This window comes from Nothobranchius furzeri, chromosome 10, assembly GCF_043380555.1.
Source record: "Nothobranchius furzeri strain GRZ-AD chromosome 10, NfurGRZ-RIMD1, whole genome shotgun sequence".
Taxonomy (NCBI): domain Eukaryota; kingdom Metazoa; phylum Chordata; class Actinopteri; order Cyprinodontiformes; family Nothobranchiidae; genus Nothobranchius; species Nothobranchius furzeri.
Window position 1 is genome coordinate 50192175 of NC_091750.1, and position 14748 is coordinate 50206922.

Genomic DNA, 14748 nt, shown 5'->3' on the forward strand with positions numbered 1-14748 from the left:
GATGGTGAGAACTGCACAGATTCCGTCTTTTTTCATCTCCAGTCCAGATGAAGCACAAATGACACACACGCGTTTACACAATCGCACCAGAAAACCAAAGTATTGCCCGAAAAACACTCAGTTTTTTTTTAAATGCATGTTAGTCTGGTTGAAAGCAAACTGGTTCTAACTGAGCTGAAGCACCCAGATAATGCAATAGCATGTAAATGCGTCATCCGAGCTAATAGAGGTTGGATGCTCACATTCTGGAAGTGATGAGATCGCAGAAATGGTCTTCTGACAAGACCATCGGTCACAAAGCAACACGCACAACACCATAAAACAGGACAGAACGTACCAAATATGCTGTGCTGCAGCATTGTTGTTGTGCATTGAGAATATCCTGTTTGAATACCGTCTGCTTCACTCCCACCAGCCCCTGTTTACTGCTTGTGTTGCTATAAGCTAACGGGTTAGCTGAACTATGCTTGCGTTCATGAAGTGACAACACCACAGAAGCGGTTTTCTGACAAGACCATCATCGCAAAGCAACACGCGTAACACCATACTGCTTGTGTCGCTATGAGCTAACCGGAAGACTGCATGCATGAAAAGGGGCATGTCGCCTCCTACTGTACCGGAGTGGAACAAACTTTATTTGAGAGGCCGGTTCTCTGACTGGTGATTTGCTTAAATCATTAACTGCCATGGCAACAAAAGTCATCATTTTAAATCCAACCGTTCACTGCCATTGACGACTGAAGTCGTCATTTGCGTTTTTTTACTGTGTGGGCATTGAAATGAGCTCTCGCATAGTGAGAACAAACATCTCAGCTCTAAAACTGATTTTCATCCATGTACGTCACACGTCACGTGATCAGGAAGCAGAAAATCCAGGTGTCAGGATCGTTTTGGGCCGCTGCTGTGACAAAAAGTGAGGCGCAACCCGGAAAAGCTTCTGCCGATCACAATTCGACAATTTTGAAAGAACGGATAACGCTCGAAATGCGCTGATTCTGCCTGATGTAAGAGGTGAGTCTATTCTTTGTTTTGGTAGGTTTGGCGCTGACATCATCCTAGCGCGCAACATTCTCACTCAAAAAAAACTGTGAAAGTGTCATGAACTCCTCCTCTTAACCTCCTCTGCGGGCCTGGATGGTACTGCACTCCAATTCCCAGCATCCCTGTCACCGACGCTTCCCGGTGACGTCATCCCGCTGAGCCTATTTAAGGACCTGTCACAGCTGAGCCGGCACTCAGTCATCATCTAACGATAGACGCCAACCCATTCTAAGAACTAAGACACTAACTCTACGAACCATACGGGAAGAGAACTTCCCACGCTGCCACATAACAGTCACCATCCAACACCAGTCTCTCCACGCCTGGGTCTCATAACCACACTCCAGCTCAGCCCACCGAACCTGACAGAAAGCTCTGAAAAATGCTGGCAGCAAAGGGCTTTTATGATCAGGAAACGGCTGGCAGTGAATGGGTTAGGTTACACTTACTAGATAAGATTTTTGTTCAGTTGTGTACACTTTTAAAAAAACCTGATTATCAATAGGTTTCTGTATTTTAGGGAGTAAAACTGTCCATTGTAGCTTTTAGTGACAAATCACAAACAGATATGAGACTTTAGCTGTATGATCAGAGCAACTGTATATGCTACTTAGGTATTGAAGATGAGAGAGAGAGAAATTATGGAGAAAATAAAATTTTTCTTTGTTTTTCACAAGCTAAAATTGTGATGAGCCTAAAGAAATGTTCCATTTTGTATGCAGATGTCAGAAAGGCATGTGGCCAATTTCAATTTCAAATCTAAACAATTCAACGCTGAAATTTCAAGTGAAACATCAAAAACATGCATGTCAGGCACCAAACATTAATATTTTTAAATCACCTCTCCAGTTTGAACAACACAGCACAATTATTTCCCCAGATTTTAAGTGGATCCTAAAAATACTTTATAATTATGCACAGGAGACAATTTAAGGCTAATGTCCCTGATATAAAAAGGGAAGTAGGCTGAAACTGTTGGTGAACTTTAATCACACAGAGAAATGGCTGATGGGAGGTGATGTGTTGGAAATGGAGGTGTTATTACAGCAGATTGCTGAGGCTGAAGCTTGTTGCCCCTCCACCTGCTCAACGCGCAGCTTTATGGAGCACAGAAAGCCTCCTCACCTCTAATGGCAGTTTACCGAGCGTTTACCCACACCAGCAAGTGTCATAATTTGCTCTAACCACCACAATTATGTCATTTATTTTTTGTAAGCATACGGCATATTAAATGGGAGCAACTATATCTTTTTATGACTGGTAATGGTCGTCGAACAAAAGCTGTCGCTGAATTGTTGCTTGACTTGGCCTGAAGCAAAAAGCGACCCCAGAACTGAGTGTCTGCACAAACAGGGCAAATGTCTCTCCTCTGACAAAAGATGTAAACAACCAGGTGAACAAAAGACAGAAACACGTAAACGGATTACCAGAAGACTCCAAAAGTCATGTAAAAGGTGACGTAACTGTTAACTTCTCAGATGCTTGTTTGTAAAAGGTCAAGAATAAGAACAGCTGCACTTCTGTGTGAAAACAAAGTTTTTATTTTATTCTAATAAATACCATTGTCAGTCCCAACACATGTATTAAACAAGGGCTTTCCAGCTGGTACTTTATAAACAACATTGTCTCTTTTAATTAAAAGAAACTGCAAGCATCAACAAGAAACGTTGGGTGATTCCAAATATCCATGAAAGGGTAAGTAAAATGGTTCGTGTTCCTTCTATGGTTAGCTACTGTTCCTTGTTAATTATCGGTTTATTTTCCAGCAAACAACCTGAAATTTTTAAAAGTTAGGTTTGAAGTTAATATTTTTATACTGTCCTCAATACTACAGTAGAAATGTCAATGAATGTGTCAGTGACAAAAGACACAATTAAAAAAAAGTCCATTAAAACTCGAATGCAGAGTATTATGACATTTATTATACTTTTATGATTTTTTAAATCGTTTTTATTTTTGCTGGTGACGGTTCTCAGTCATCCAGGTCATGGTAATCCAAAAGGGTTCAAATGAAGGCAACTGGACTTCATTGGTTTCTTGAAGGAGTTTCGCTTCTCATCCGAGGAGCTTTGTTAATTCTAAATGGAATATGGGAGAGTCCAGCTTATAAACTAGAGCTGGCTGTTGTTGTTTAATGAGCCGAAACTACTCTGGGTACCCCGCCTCTTACATTTTATTTAGAAATTTTAAAATTTTAATTATGTTCTTGTGAAGCGCCTTGTGATTTTTTATCTTGGGCGTTTCTCAGGCCCAGCTCAATACTCGCACTGCGCCCTGCGGACTTCAGCAAAGTGCACATGGAGGAAGTGTGCTGTAAGGCTTCGAGTGCGTAGTACACACGTGTGTAAATAATTGCAGAACTGAGACAGGGAGCTTTGCATAATCGATCGCAAAGCATGCCCAGATGCTGGTTGCTGTGATACTTTTTTCAAAAACCTTTATTTAAATTTTAAAACAAACAGCCAAACAGTTATTTGCAATAAATTTACATTCATTGCTGCTTTGTCTAAAGGTTTTAGAGCATCAACTAATTGTCCTAAAATTAACTAATTTCATTAGAAAATACATATTTTCAGAAAAGGAACTTGAGGCTTTTCTCCTGCAGCAATGGATTGTGGGTAACACCCTTCACCCAAGTCTGCAGCAGCGATGCGGACTTGGGTGAAGTGCAGATCAAGGGTGCAAAAGGGGCGTGAACAACTTCCGCACTTGAGAATTGGGACACCCTACGCTCTTGCACCCCTAGTCGGGAACACAGTTGAAGTGTGCAAGGGTAGAAGTGTGAGTATTGAGATTAGACCTCAGATTCAAGATGCCTGACCTAGCAAGGAGATGTCTTGCTAGGCCAGGCGCCTTGCTTATGAGGACACTGTCCATCCTTGGTCAAAGAAAACAGTAAATGGAACAGACTTACTTCATGTGACCGCGGTCGTCACGTCACGTGTGAGATAAAGTTATATTTTATATTTATAAGTTTCAATATAAATGTATTACGTGCCTCTTACTTTTTAAATTGTGCATATATTCGCTAAATTAAATATAAAAATGTATTTTGATAGTGGAGTTAGCTGATTAGCATTTTGAGAGATTGTGAAAAGTAAAACCTGAACACACGCAGCAAATTTACAGGTTACATATAATTATTTACAATAACAGGCAACTTATTATTTTTTTATTAGAATTTCTGATATAAAACTCTACATTTATTAGATTTCCCATCTGATGTACTGAGTATAACAGTTGTGACACAATGCATTGTGGGAAACTTTGCTGACCTGGGCGGAGCAAGAACAAATCCGGGAACTCTGACCAAACTTGCCGTGATGCATCTTTAGGATTGGAACAGTGCTTGGGCCATCGTTGATGAAGTTTCACAAGGACGTGAGTACACAAGTACAGACAAGTATGCATACTGAGAAATGGCCCCTATTTCTTCTTCTACTATTACACCTTTATGGTAAGATTCAGATATTATGCGGTTTCTTTGAGGATTGAAGAAAGTTATTTGGGTCATGATGTGGATGCTGCACCAGAGAAACCAAAAGGAGGCACATTTATTGTGAAAATATTTTACTTGACTGAGTTCAAACACTCCAGAAACCCTCTGTTATAATAAAATAGGAACAGTTGGGTTCAGGAGGAAGTGGGGTTCAGTTCCCCAGGCTGTTCTTAAAGTAGCCCATTTTGGATTTCTTTTTCTCAACATTTTCACTTTTATCTAATCACTTCCTCCTTATTCATCCATTCATTTTTGTCATTTACTGATTCTCTTTGGCACACTTCCCTTTGCTTTTTCTTATCTCAAACGGACACCAACATTGTTGGGGGGGCTGCAGCAATAATATTTTTGTGTGTTTTTTTTTTTAAAAACAACTCATAAAACCCTGAATATTTAATTCAATGGAATCATGTGGTATAATAAATGGATGGGTGGGTTAACTTGGGAGCCAACCAGATTCAAGTAGATGACTGATTGCTTGAGACTGTGAATTAGTTTTGCTTTTTCCCCTAAGATTTGACCAAAAGGATCATAAAGCCAGCATGAGATGCTCTTGGCTTAAAACTCTTTGTTAAAGAAATGTAGACCTTTAGTTTATGTCTGCATTGATGTTGTCATTGATTTTGCCTTTTAAATTAACTATTGGCTTTAATATTCCTGTTTTTTCCCCTCAAAAACCTGCAATCAGAATTTCAGTGTAGCTTTTGTTAGAAGCCACATCAAAGAACGTAATCTTAGAGAAAACCTCAGCTTGCTGATTGGTTTCAAATTTAACAGACTTGTGATTTTTAATGAATCATGAAGGTTTCAGATGAAACATGTATTGCGTACTGAAACTCTTAAACTGAACTACAATGAACAGCAGTCACTTAAAGTGTTTTTTTGTGAAATGGGTAACTAAAAAGTAAACAGAAAATAAACACTCAGATGCTGTTGAGGTCTGAAATCAGGAACGAGACTGAAAAACAGATTCAGGGTTCTCTGGTGTCTCTTTCACTTGCAGCACTTTTTCATTTTTCCTCTGCGGGTCGCTTGTAATTTTTACATGTCTGCATGTGAGCTCACATACCTCATAAGCACACGCTGTGAACCCGCGGCTGAGCTCTGCACTTCAGACTTGTCCATACAGAGGATCAGAGCACAGCCAGACTGAGTAACACCCGTGAAAAGCAGGGGGCCTTTATGCATTTTCTTTATCCCTTATTCTCTCTCCATTTGCCTTTCCCTCCTCCTGCCATGACAGCACAATTAGCCATCAGACACACAATGGGGAGGCATGTCCCCTTAGCCACGGCCTGCTCCCTCAGACCTGTACATCCTAATGGGGATTAGGATGGAAGTTAACAATGAATGCAGAAGTCCTCCAGGAGCCTCTAATTCTATTCTGCTCTGCGCCACTTTTCATCTGAGTCCATTCACAGCCACGTGTCTGAGCACAAGGTGTAATCCTCTTAAATATCAAAGGTGGACAAATCATATTAATTTAGACATTGCTTCCACAGGCCTGAGGGCACATTATGCACTCGACACAGAGCCCCGACGTCACCATCTGCTCCACTTTCTAACCTGCCTGCTGTGACTACTAAGACCGCCACTAAACTCTGCATGCCTGCTTTCTATCATTTTGTTCCTCATTCGCAATTTCGGCAGATTTTACGCAAAAAGAGAGATCAGGGATTTATTCTAATGCTTGGTGTGCAAAGTGTAGCTTCATATTAAAAAGTAAGCAATACATAATTTTCTTGGATAAAGCGGGGAATGTCAGAATCCTTGGAATACCAATGAATGTCCCATTATCTTTATATTACTTGTGTTATATATGGCCGCTATTGCAACCAGCTTAATTTCCACTTGAATTTTGTCAACCTTCTGCTGCCCTCTCAACGAGACAACAACCCCACTCTGACATGAATTAGCCCCAGATCGACTGATACGGCTTCACCCTGGGGAATTTATCTTCAGAGGGCTTCCTGGCTTCTCTCATCCTTCACTCCCTCCCTTACCCTCTTCATCACTTTTGCCTCCGGTCGGTTTTCTCGTCCTTGTCGCTCAGCTGTCTGCAAAACGTCAAGCTTTCTCTTTGTCGGACAGACGGCTGCCAGCGATGGCTGATGGAGTTATTTGCAACAAATGTGCAAAACATGACTGATGAGAAAAATGTCATCCTAGGTAGTGAAAAATGCCAGGGTGCTGAGGATGGAGACGAGAGGTCCATTTCCATTCATCACATCTACTGACAGATGATTCCAGTTCTCATTTTCCATCTTTCTGTACTGTGTCCCTCAGCTCATTATTGCTCCACAACCTCCACAGGTTGATTTATTCTCCACTTGAAGTCAATATTTAACACCTCTTGAAGTAACAATGTATGCACTTCAATGATTTGGACCAACTCTTAAATGCACTTAGACAAGGAGCTCCCAAAGATGTGTTATCTTGTAAGCATTCAAACCTTTTCTACAGCATGTGATAGTGACAGTACATGCACAGAATTAGCGAGTTTAAAGGAAACAAGATAATACGTGTGACTGAAAACAGTTTATTTAAAGTTTGTGCAATTAGTTCTCTGAAAAGTAAAAAAAAGAGATGTACTTCTTCAGGAATAAATTGGGTGGGATGCAGAACATTTAAATGGCAGTTTTTCTATTTATTTTTATAAATGTTTCATGAGGAACTTGCTTGGCATGGTCAGAGTCTGTAAACAAGTAAAACAGAAAAAAAAATTGAAGTCAGAGTAGATATTGTAATGATTTGTAGGTGGTTACTTTTAAGAAATCGCCAATAGAATTCAATAAAATGTAAATATCCATAAAAATATGGATTATCAATATTACTGAGCCTTTAATATGCGATTGACGATGAAACTAGATACTTCAGTTAATCCAGGGAAACAACACTTTATAATAATTTGACACATGGACAAAAATATAGTTTCTAAAAATCAATGTACTACTATATTAATGATGATGAAAGGATTATGGATGGTGATTCACAGTGATTTCAAAAGAGACTATAAATGAACTGTTTAAGAGTTTTTCTAAGTGTCTCAGAAAGGTGTAATCTCTGGGTTTGTAAAATAATTTGGCTGTTGGACGTAATTTAACAAGTTGTCAAATTAATATCAACCACTCTGAAGCCGTAGTTAGTCTATGCACCCTGGATTGAGGGGTGCCACCCTCTCTGATGTGAAAGAAGAAAAAATGTCTAAAAACTGAAAAATACTACAATACATTCATATACTGTATATTTACCCTAAATGTGTCAGTTGTGCCTAACTGTGACAGTAAATGAACATCCTACCTGCCGTGTTCTGGTTCTGCTGCTGGGCTGTGACCCACGGACGCGCTCCGAGCTGCTCCTCACAGCCCCTCAGCGTGCTGCAGTGACCTGGGTCTCCAGGTCGGAGGTGATGCTCAGATGTTCTGATGGGCCTTGAGATTTTTCCATAAAAAAACAAACGGGAACTATCCAGTTAACGAGACCCCTGCATACCTTTAATGTTTTTGCCTTCTTGTGAAGGCAGTTGCAAAGCTACAGAGTAACTAACCTGATAAACATCAGAGCAGAGGCACACTGTGACTAGAAAGAAGGAAACATTTTAAAAAATCACATCATTTTATACGTTGCTTATTGTAAAGCTTCGTTCAGTACAAAGTTTAATCTGTTTTCTGAACCATTTAAACATGTTCCAAACAGAGATACGTGTCAAAAAGCCACACCTGCTCAACTATTATGGAAAGTAAAACAACTAACAGGGTGAATAACTTATTTTAGGAACTGATGCTACATCTTATGTCGTTATCAAGTTTTTGCTTCTTATAATTGTGTGACCTGGCATGGCAGCCCAAAAACCAACAACTGATTTGGGTTAAAACAACAAACAGAAAACAAAGAAACAGTAAATAAAGAGGGTTGTTGTTTTTATAATGTGAACACGATCCCACCTCAGTCTGACACAACAAACACGTTTGAGCCAAACAGCTTTCCGTAGCCAGAATGGCGTTGGATTCTGAGATGCTGAACAGAACATATTGATGATTAAACGGAGTTTGTGTTTACATTAAAATGTCAGGCCAACGAGCAAGGCGCCACAGGGAGTTGAACCCTGTCTCATTACTGATGTACCATCACTGGAGCCTCAGCTTTTGGTTGTGACAGGAAAACATGAAGCAGAATCTGCATCAAGCGTGTTTGTGACTCAGACTGGTCATTAAAAAATACTGACTTGTGATTTTGGTGAAATGTAACCTGCTTACTGTCTTCTTTTAAAACAGAATCACTCAGTCTGACCCCTCCCCTGAGACCAGGTTGTCATGGGAGACCGCACCAGAGACTCCCTGATAACCTCAGACCTCAGGATCACGGGGGTACGCAAACCCCTCCACCATGTTAAGGTGGTGATTCATCGAAGGGGAGTTTTTTATATTTTATTTTATTTTATTCCATTATAATTTAGTGTTTGCGTCGGCTTCTGAAACCTCCTCTGTTATTCTGCTGAAACTGACAGATTTGAACTGATTTGAAATCTAAGATGCTGAAATTTTATTTAGGTCATAAACTGATTGTGGACAGCTTCAGAGGACGTCGGGACAGAAGCAAATTCAGTTTCTTCAAGAGAAATAAATATCATCTCTTGCAGAAATGCTGTGTGAATGCTAAGCAGATCCATCAGGATTTTGGGTTGGGGGCAAGCTGGAGCACCCAGAGAAAAACCCCACGCAGCCCAAGGAGACAGAAATTATTTGGACGAGTCTTTTCTGTGAAATAGTCCTTGTGTTGCCTATTTTTTCTTTTTTCTTTTTTTTTTACAAAGGTGTGTGTCAGGGAAGGGATTTATAGTCACCCTGGATGGGCGTGCTCTTCTAGAGGTTTAACTAATAACTAATAAACTAAAACTTTATCTAAAAACTAATAACAATAAAATATCCATTACCTAATAAACTAAAAAAGTGTCTCCAGAGACTAAAAACTGTCAGGTTCGGTGGCAGAGCTGAAGTGTGGCTGAGAAGGCCTGTTGCCCAGACGCGGAGTGATGGAGATAACCAGCGTGGTTATATCCTTTAGGTCAGGTTAGAAGGTTTGAGGGCTAGTAAGCCTGGGAACTCGATACAAAGTCTGGTGAGAATGATGACATAGTAATGAATGAAAGCCGGCACTTCCTTTTATAGTGTCGGCGTGATGACGTAGGCGGCCACGTTGGTGGCGGGAATGTTGGGAAGTGGTGGCGAGAATGCTGGGAAATGGAGTCAGCTGGAGGGGTTCGTGACAGGACCCCCCCCCCCCCCCCCCCTCGAGGGACGGCTCCCGAAGTCCCAGGATGTCGGGCCCAGAAGTCAGATAGCAGGGTAGGGTCGACAAACGAGCTCGTGGGCTCCCAAGAGCACTCCTCCGGGCCGTATCCCTCCCAGTCCACCAGGTACTGCCAACCACGTCCCCGGCGGCGAGCGTCCAGAACCCTGTGGACCGTGTAGATGTGATCCTCCTCCACACAGCGGGGCGGAGGCACCCAGGTCGTCGGAGGGTGGAGAGGAGAGGAGACCACCGGCTTCAGCTGGGAGACGTGAAAGACCGGGTGGATCCGGAGAGCAGCCGGGAGGCGCAGATGGTAAGTGACCGGGTTGATGACCCTGAGGACAGGGAACAGACCCAGGAAGTGAGGAGTGAGCTTCCTGGAGCCAGCCGGCATCCTCAGATTAGCGGAGGAGAGCCACACCTGGTCGCCAGACCGGAAGACGGGGCCAGGCCAGTGGCGGCGGCGATGTTGACGGGCACACTCCGTGTTGGTCCGGGTGATGGCCGCACGGGCCCGGATCCAGGCGAGCCGACAGCGTCTGGGCAGCAGGGACCTCCACCTCAGGCACCTGATGGTCGAACAGAGGGGGCTGGTACCCATAACAGGTCTCGAAGGGAGACAAACTCATGGCAGAGGAGGTCTGGAGGTTGTGGGACAGTTCCGCCCACAGGAGGAAGCGGGGCCAGGTGGTCGGCTGGGATGAAGCGAAGCAGCGCAAGTAGCGTCCAAGCTGCTGGTTAGCTCTCTCCATCTGATCGTTTGTCTGCGGATGGTACCCAGAGGACAGGCTGGTGGAAACACCGACCGGGCGACAGATCGCTTTCCAGAAGCGTGAGACGAACCGGGGTCCTCGGTCGGAAACCACGTCCTGAGGGAAACCATGGAGCTGCACCACCTGTTCTAGGAAAAGTTCGGCCGTTCTCGTGGCAGTGGGGAGGCCGGCCAGGGCAACTAAGTGCACGGAGAAACGGTCCATGATAGTCCATGATAGTCAATATGGTGTCCAGGTGGTCGACAGCTGGCAGTCCCGTGACAAAATCCAGCCCGATGTGTGACCATGGCCGCTTGGGCACAGGAAGAGGCTGTAACTCTCTAGCGCCGGGTCGGTTAGAGGACTTGGAGAAAGCACACACATCACATACAGCAGTGAAATCGCGGACGTCCTTCCTCATGGACGGCCACCAGAGAGCCCCACGGAGGAACTGGAGGGTACGGGCTTGTCCTTGATGTCTCGCGAGCCATGAACAATGCCCTCACGTGAGTGCCTCTTGTCGGCAGGAGACTAGAACATAGAGACGGTTCGGTGGAGTCTCCGGAGGTGCCGGATCGCCAGAAAGTGCAGCCCGTATGGACTGCTCCAACGGCCATTGGAGGGAGGCCAGGAAGCGTTGAGTCGGCAGAATGGTCAGAGGCTCCGGGGGGCTTGACTCTGGTGCGAAACGCCGAGAGAGAGCGTCCGCCTTGAGGTTCTTGGAGCCGGGCCGGTAGGCGATATGAAAGTTGTACGGCTCGAAAAAGAGGGCCCACCGAGCTTGACGAGGGTTGAGTTGGCAGGCAGTCTGTAGATGAATGAGATTCTGGTGGTCGGTCCAGATCAGAAAGGGATCGGTGGTCCCCAAGAGCCACTGCCGCCATTCCTCCAGAGCCCATTTTATAGCCAGCAGTTCTCTGTCGCCGACCCCATAGTTCTGCTGTGTGGGGGAAAACTTCCGGGAGAAGTAGGCGCATGGGTGGAGCTTAGAGTCTGGACCCTGTTGCGAGAGGATGGCCCCTGCTTCCACATCAGAGGCGTCCACCTCCACGACGCGTGATGAAGTACCTGGGCGTGATGAAGGCGGTCTTCCACTCCTCACCCTCCTTAATACGGATCAGGTTGTACACGCTGCGCAGGTCCAGTTTAGTGAATACAGCGGCTTGTGTGATGGCGTCCAGGGCGGTGCCCATGAAACGGAGAGGGTGAAGGTCCCGGATCATTATTTTATTTAACCCTCGATAGTCTATACAGGGCCGGAGATCTCCATCCTTCTTCTTTACAAAGAAAAACCCCGTGGCCCTGGGGGATGTTGAGGGATGGATGAATCCCTTCTGGAGGGCATCAGTTATATAATTGTCCATTGCCCGGGTCTCCACCGGAGAGAGGGAGAACAGGAGACCCCAAGGGGGGGGGGGTTGGGGCTGGAGCCTGATCTCCAGGTCATAGGGTCGATGAGGAGGTAGGCTGGTAATGGGTTCTTTAGCGAAGACCTGAGCGAGGTCGTGGTATTGAGGAGGGACAAGCGTCAGGTCCACGTCTTTGGGAGGGGCTGCTCCAGTCCGAGGTGTAGGGGAGCCCCGGTGGTTCTGGCAACCCATGCCCCAGGCCAGGACCTTACTGCTGGACCAGGAGATGTGAGGCTCATGGCGGCAGAACCAGGAATTACCCAGGATGAGTGGTGTGGCCGGAGCCTGGATGACCAGGAAGTGTAGGGTCTCCAGGTGTTGGTCAATAGTCATGTGGAGACCCTGGGTTTGGTGGGTGAGAGGGTGCGGCATTATGGTCCGGCCGTCCACAGAGGTCACGGGAATGGGTCGGTCGAGAGCGGTGAGGGGTATCTTGAGCTGAGTAACCAGTCCTTGATCGATAAAACACTCCGCAGCCCCAGTGTCTAAAAGAGCCTCCAGTCTGGTCGGGCCTTGGTCCAGGTGGAGGGAGACCAGGAGAGTGGTTCGGTGTGGAGCCGGAAAAGTGGAGACTCCGGGCGGGACAGCCCCTACTCCGACCCGGAGGGACCGTTTCCCGGTCGTTTTGGGCACGTGCCACGGTGGTGACCCAAATCCCCACAGTAAGCGCATCTTCCCTCCTGATAGCGCCGTGCCCATTCCTCAGGGGGGAGATGTCCGAGTTGCATCGGCTCCTCCGTCAGTTGGTGAGCTGGACGGCGGGGTGACGTTCTGGTGTGTACGGGAGCTGACATGGTGCTCAGCCGGTTCAGGATACAGCGGTCCAGTTGGAGAGCCAGATCCACTGCCAGGTCCAGAGAAGTTGGGGCCTCATGCCCGATCATGCCCTCCCGGATTCTAGGTGACAATCCCTCCAGATAAACGGCCTTTAGGGCGGCGTCATCCCACCTCAACCGAGCGGCTGTCGTCCGTAAGCGAGAGGTGTACTGAGCCGCCGTCTGGGAGCCCTGGCGAAGCTGAAGTAGCCGAGTCTCGTCCGAGACCTCGCTGCTGGGGTGCACAAGTGTCTTTTTCATCTCCTTCACAAAAGTCTCATAGTCATTGCAGGCAGGAGATTTTTGATTATAAAGAGCCGTCGTCCATTCACCGGCTCGACCCATCAGCAGTGAGGTCAGCAGGGCGACACGAGAGCAGGATGTGGATTTTTAAGTAAATAAATTGATAAATCATTGAAATATTACATTGATAAAAAGATTAATGAATACATTGATTAATAATATTTATTTGTTTGTTTGTTTGTTTGTTTGTTTGTTTAACCAGGAAGGTCCCATTGAGATTAAAAATCTCATTTTCATGGGGGTCCTGGCCAAGAGGCAGCAACAGTTACATTCTCTCTCTCTCTCTCTCTCTCTCTCTCTCTCTCTCTCTCTCTCTCTCTCTCTCTCTCTCTCTCTCTCTCTCTCTCTCTCTCTCTCTCTCTCTCTCCATATATATATATATATATATATATATGTGTGTGTGTGTGTGTGTGTGTGTGTGTGTGTGTGTGTGTGTGTGTGTAAGTCTCACATGGCCAGCAGAAGCATTACTTTACTTGCTACCAAACTGATTAAAATGTGATAAAAACGGGTTCTTCTGAAATATTTCAGAATTACAAGCTCTTCAAATTAAAAGGCCCAGATAATGCTTGGAGGAATCCTGTAAGAGTAATGTGAGCAGCAGGTTTAGTATCCCTAAGAGACAAAGCTGATTTTCCATGAATGCGTGCTTTTTTTTTCTTTTATCCTGTCTTTGTATGAGAGACACTGAGCTCTTGAAGACACAAAAGAAGCCTAAATCAATCTGAAAATCTCTCCTCTGATTGGCTAACAGCAATGCCACACTACCACTGACTCTGTTTGCTTTTTAACGCTTCTGTTGTCTTAGGGTCAAAAATGACCCGTTTTAAAGTTTAACTGTGTAAAAAGTACACTTTCCTTTTTTGCCCTGAAATGAAGCTTCATCTAATCCTCAGACACGCCTATTTAAATGCAGCAAAATCAATTTTCACAATTTTAGTAAATTCTAAAGGTCTCGAAAAAAAAAATACCGTAAGTTACATCTGTGGTGTTACGGGTCCAAAATGACCCGGCAGAGAAAACTGGCTGTTGTATGCATCACATAAAAGCTATGAGTTGCTCTGAGGATCAATTATGGCCCAGTGTGCACAGTTATGGCCCACATCACACACACACACACACACACACACACACACACACACACACACACACACACACACACACACACACACACACACACACACACACACACACACACACATACACACATGTTTTTATGGGTTTTTGTAGACTATGTTTTCTGAGTTGTTTGTGTGGACCCTGACTTCCACTATAGCCAGAATGGTGCAAAAAATATGTTTAACTCTAGGTGGGACAAAGGAAGCTTCCTCTAGGATTTTGGTTGTGTGGACCGGGTAAATGTCCACACATTGGTGAATGTCCACACAATGTTGGTCTCCCGTCAGGGGTTGGTCCACACAAACCCATAAAGACAAGTGCACACACACAAACACACACACACACACACACACACACACACACACACACACACACACACACACACACACACAGTTCGAATTATGGTTTGTTTTCATTGTTTCCATTGTTTAGATTCAGAACAACATACCTGCGCTAACACCATATTCAGTTTATGATCAATGCAGGTGCATGTGTGCGCACACAACCACACACACACA